We start from the raw sequence: 6000 nt of genomic DNA, 5'->3' as shown, positions 1-6000 counted from the left end.
TAGTAATGGGATGTAGCTGCTTTTAGGTATGTGGTCCAAGAAGGATCCACATTTGCAGGAATGCCCTCCGTGCTCTCTTTTACTATTTTGTGGACCTTCTGATAGTAGGACTACATGAGCACCTCAGAGGAAAATATTCATGGTAGTACTGCTAAATTCATTTCTGGAAAAGTGATGAAARCTTCAAGGATATTGTCATGTGTAATATTATTGAAATCAATGGGAGCTACGAATCAAAATAGCATTGAGGATCTGAACAAGTGGTTTCTSCAGTCATTGAGTCCTTACAGTATCCGCTGACCCCCTGAGCCCTCTTTTTTTTTTGTGTGTGTACAGACTGATATATGAATGCAGCCCTTCATGGAAAATGCATTAAAAAATTGTATCTTAATAATCCTATATGGTGCACGCAACATTTTCTTTACCTGCATGATCCCATTTTACTTGAGAGTCCTCCATATAACTGCTGGTGTCCTAGAGTTGCCTTGCTCTTTTAAACAAGAATGCCTATTACTAATTCATAGGTGAGGAGTATTTTTAATTCATCATTAATATTACATCAYGGGTGTCTGAAATTCCCATAATGAGAAGAGTAAGGACCAAAGACTTATCTGAATAGTCCTGAAATTTGTGGAATCAAAGATCAAATGCTGTGTCAAACATCATTAATAATAGATTGACACCAACTATTAAATKTTAAACTGGAGAAACTGAGGAACTTGGAGCCATCTTCATCATCTTCAGTAGTATCTGATCCTTATACATATCATTGTATATCCGAGTTCTTTCTGGGATAATCAGAATGCCAGAGTCAATATTTTTCATCTTTGCAAGYTGATTCATGTCAAAGTTTGGCCTGCTGAATGATAGAAGCCAACAGCTAGATAACCTTAAAAGTTGGCTTTTCTATTTAYTTGACTATTATGACTTGCAAATTCATCTTCAGTCTTGCACTATGCGTAAATATACTTAGAAAGAAAGCCGAAAGTTCATTTCCTGCACATTAAGTGCCATTTTGAGGAGTGACCACACTGTGTCCCCACAGAGCTGTGCTTCCATCCCTCCACATACCAAAAGAAATGCTTCCAAATGGTAGTTCATCTGCATGCCCATAAATATACCCCCCTCCAGCACTGCTATAACCCCTGGTTATATGGTTGGAGCTGGCAGGAAAATAATTCTGACCTTCAATTGCTGTCAGTCCACTTAGTTCAGGCTTAGTAAGGCAAGTACGGATAGTCATGAAAAAAAAAAAAAAAAAAAAAAAAAAAGAAAGAAAAAGAAAAAAACAACAACATTGCATAGAAAGGTCAAAATTCAAGGTCTGGTGTTCACTGCTAAAAAATAACACTGAGGCAAGACCTTCCTCATTTACATAACTTGTTTTATATTGAGACCTGAAAGGTCCTGAAAGCAAAGGTAAGCACCACTTAGCCCCATTTCACAAATGGAAAAGCAAGCAGATTGCCAAGACCACCCAACATGCAAACAGCAGACTGAGACAGATTAGGCTCCTGTCTGTCCAGTCTCATCCTACAGGACCACAGTTTCAAGCCTGTGATAAGGTTACAATGTGAGGTCTTGTTTTCTCTCTATGCTTAAACATAAAGTCTCCTTGGCTGAAGGATTTGAGTGAGTCAACCCTTACCTTGGCTCTGATCTGTACCTATTCCGCCCTGTTCACTTGTCCCTGGACCTCCATTAAGGCCAGATTCTCTGAGCACCAGTGACACCTAGTCCCCCTTCCTTGTCCCTTCAAATGCAGCATGTCCCTTCAAATACTTGGCACTGTCAGCAGAGCACACAGACCCCTGATGTACATGTCTCCAGCCAGGCATGCCAACCACTTCACATCGAAAGGCAGGAGCTCTGATGCTAGATAAGGCCTACACAGTCCTCACTAAATGGGGCAGAACGGGTGGTGAGGTGGGATTAAGAAATATATGCAGGGCCATGATTTTATAGTTGGGACCTGCAACAACTGTAGGTATGCAGAAAACCCTGCACTATGCAGAAATCCCAGCTCTAATGATATTGGTCACTGGCGTAAATGCAGTTTGGAGATCTATGATGGGCAAAGATGAAGAAGTTGAAGGAGGACTTCAACACCAAAAGCAGGAGTAAACACTTGAAAGGGGGAAATATACTTCAGCCTCAAGAATGTAGCCTTACAGGTTGTCCATTGACTTTCTTTCCATTGACTTGTCCATTGACTTGGTCTTTCAGGCAACAAGAAAGCCTGAAGCCCCTCAGTCAAGGAAAGCTCTTGGATGAGAGAAAAATAACTCAATACCCACCAAGCAGATCTAAAGGACAAGTCACAGCTTTCAGTGAGGATGGTACACGAGGTACGCATGTGCTGTGGCACATCCAGCACATCCATGTGACAATGGCCTCATCTTGCCACAGTCTTGCCATAAGCCTAGCAGCAATAGACACCCTTTGGTTAGGGTCATCAACTCCCCTACTCCCTAGAATGACTCCCCAAAACATGACCTACACAGCAAAAGAAGGGAACCAGGGAAGTCTGTTTTGAGCCACATAACATTGACAAGACAACATGGAAGAGCCCAAGACAATGAGCCTTGAGGGCAGCCCTGCAGCACTAGCTGCACAAGTGCAAAGCTGGAGGACAAGCTCCTGGCGTCAGACCCAGACACAAATGTTTGTTCCTCCCTTTACCACACAGGCCTTTGACTTAGACACATAGCAAATCATGACTTGCTGCCCCAAATGGGTCCTCCTAGTGGAAAAGACTGTTACTCAGGAAAATCATAGCTCCCTTCATATGAATCAGGTATATCCTATGCATCCCTACCCAATGTGGATAGGATGCACAGTACAATTCACCAGCATTGGCACAACCTACAAATTGTGGACAACAAGAGAGGCTGTGCAGTGACCACAAGGAGCTGTAGGACTGGTATCATAAATAATGTTTGCCACAGAATGAATAGCTGCACTGCAAGTCCTTCATGGTGCAAGATGGGTAGCAGTCCCCAGYTACCAGCTCTAATGAGATTACTTCTTTTGAGTCATCTTGTTCCTACACAGATCAGCCTATTTCTGCTTTGATCGGCTTGGTCCATCACCATTTTGCCTGATGGCCCACAGCTATAGCTCTAGGAAGCCAGCAGTTGAGATAGGAAGAGGCTCTACTTCATGTTCTCAACATCAAGGCTTTGGCCCTTAACCTGGAGACAATCAGACCATCAGGCTCAAGAAGCTCCTTGAAATGGGAGCAGAGTGACTGAAGGCCATGGGGCACTACTTCTGCTTGTTTTTATCCTCATCTTCTTCATTTATCAATTGGTAAGGAGAGATGCCCTGTGCATCTTCTTTTACAAGCTCCTATGTCATACACAGTTTAACAATAAAAAAAGACAATCTGTCCTTACTTGGATTCACTGCCTTGAATAGACAGCAGAGGGTTGTTAGGGCTAACTTTTGTTTTAAAAAGGCCAGTCCAGCATGTGGCTTGTGGTTATGCTCTCTGTCTTCCACTCAGTATCATGACCCATCTTTCCTAGGTACAATGAGAATGAATGGACTCAGGGATTGCAAACAGCCCCAATGATATTTGAGGGATTTTTTTTTTCCTGGTGCCTAATCAGAACCGCTTTGGACCCTTCTCTTCTAGTTAAGCAAGACATAAGGGGAGAGAGGGAGAAATCTTTATGGCAAGCCTCTCCCTGCTATATCTATCTTCACTTTCCTCCTCCCTGAATCAAGCAAGAAAAGCCTGGATTAAAATACTTGGAGCTAAATTTTCTCACTGATATGAGCTAGTCACCCATTTAAGGGTGAAGAGGGGAAGAGGGTTGACCATTTTCTCTGATATTTGGTTCTCTCCACAGAGCTGACAGTCTCTGCAGTATTGTATAATGTGCACTGACTTTCAGTGCACATTTCAGGAATGACTTCTTGCCAGAAGCTTCTCCGTGTGAGGCCAATGCAGTTGGCTGGCCCTTGACCACAGCAATAGGCTTCACACTTGACAACCAAAAAGTACTTTTACAATAAGTGTCTTTCTCTGGACTTGTTGACCTGTGGGAAGGCTCTTACCTTTGTCCCTTCATGCCCATCCTGGGGGCAAAATGCCATCGCCATGTCCCATCTCTATCTCCAAATGAGCAGGACGACCCCTGCTCTTCCCAGGTAGGTTTGGGAGAAGGTGCCCCATGACTTGGGCCTAGGAGAAGTGCCAGGGAGAAGACAGATGAGCAGAGATAGACATGGCACCAAATCCAGAGCAGCCAAGAGCAGAGAAGATGAAGGCTCAGGAAGTGTATGGGCGGCATCATACAGGCAGGTCTTCAGAATTCGCATGTGAGTGAGGCTGCACCTGGAGTACTGTSTGCAGTTCTGGGCTCCCCAGTATAAGAGGGACGTGGAGCTTCTCGAGAGGGTCCAGAGAAGGGCAACCAGGATGATTAAGGGAATGGAACATCTCTCGTATGAAGAGAGGCTGAGTGAGCTGGGCCTGTTTTCTCTGGAGAAGAGACGGCTCAGAGGGGATATGATTAATATGTATAAGTTCAGGAAGGGAGAATGCAGGGAGGAAGGGGACAAGCTGTTTTCACTGGTGGCCAGCGATAGGACGAGGGGTAATGGCCACAAGCTGAAGCACAAGAAGTTCCGTCTCCAGGTGAGGAGGATCTTGTTTACTGTTAGGGTGACAGAGCAGTGGAACAGGCTGCCCAGGGAGGTTGTGGAGTCTCCTACTCTGGAGGTCTTCAAAACCCGCCTGGATGCCACCCTGTGCCACATGCTGTAGGTGTGCCTGCTTGAGCAGGAAGGTTGGACTAGATGATCTCTAGAGGTCCCTTCCAACCTTAAATATTCTGTGATTCTGTGATTCTGTGAAAACTRGTGAGCACTGGGCCTTGGCCAAGGCTATGGCTCTCTCCCCTCCCTCCCTCCACTTCTGCAGGGCCATATGTGGGGCCAAGCCAGGCAGGACCAGCAGGCCAAGGCTGCAAGGTTCATGCCTGCCTGCCTGGTTGGGTGAGAGCTCACCAGAAAAGCACAGCCTGACTGGACTTATGAAGGCTGAAAGCAGCCACCGCTGCCCTGTTATAGGTGGCAGTCAACCTGTCAGACCTGTTAGTCCCAGCAGCACTTGTTGTATTGGCGTTCAGGTGGTCTCCCAAACAGCCTTCAGGCATGGGAAGACACATTTGTCAGAGAGGGCAGAAACTCTGCATGTGACTGAAGTCCTCCTGGTCATCTGGGTAGAGGCTGCAGAGGATCAAACAGCACTGATAAAGATGAAAGTGGAGATTATCACATTATGGGGACTGATATCTTGTGTCAATAGTGGAGAGAGTAAACATTTTCCACAGGARGCAGATGGAGGACTTCCAAGAAGTGGAATGCACAACATACACAGATGGTGCTGGCTTGGGTGCACGAGGACCACCTGCAGCGATCAGAGAGGCCATGGTAAATGGTCTTTTGTGACTGCCACATTTAGGACACAGGATAGGGCAATATGCATCCTACTCGTGAGCTCAAGATGGGGAAGATGCTTTGACATGTCCTGCACAGAAACAACAGAATAATCCAGCCAGGGCGTGATCATGCTGACCTCCACAGTGGCATTGGCCATGAAGCAGTGAGCTGCTGTACCGCATGGATGTGGAAGCAACACTCTCCTTATTGAGCTGCATGGTAAAATCAGAGTGGATGCTTTGCCAAGTGGTCAGGGGATGATAGGATAATTGAGGTTAAAAGGGACCTTGTGAGGTCATCTAGTCCAATTTCTCACTCAAGTGAGCTGGAAGCTACTCATTTATGACAAATTACTCAAGCTTGTTCATTAATGCAGACAACTTGAAAGTGTCTTATGAGCAGCAGGAACACAAGATAGAATTTTAAGTCTTCAGACATCTCCATCTGTGTCTGTCTCCCCAAAATCGTGAAGAAACCAGCAACCTTATCTCAACCAAAACTTGTAACCCCTCTGGATCCTCAGCAAGCCAGGCTTATTCAGGGCTC

This window comes from Nothoprocta perdicaria, unplaced genomic scaffold (assembly GCF_003342845.1).
Source record: "Nothoprocta perdicaria isolate Ctin4 unplaced genomic scaffold, notPer1 scaffold_254, whole genome shotgun sequence".
In the NCBI taxonomy this organism is placed as follows: domain Eukaryota; kingdom Metazoa; phylum Chordata; class Aves; order Tinamiformes; family Tinamidae; genus Nothoprocta; species Nothoprocta perdicaria.
The sequence above is the reverse complement of the archived record's forward strand: the minus strand, read 5'-3'. Positions refer to the sequence as shown.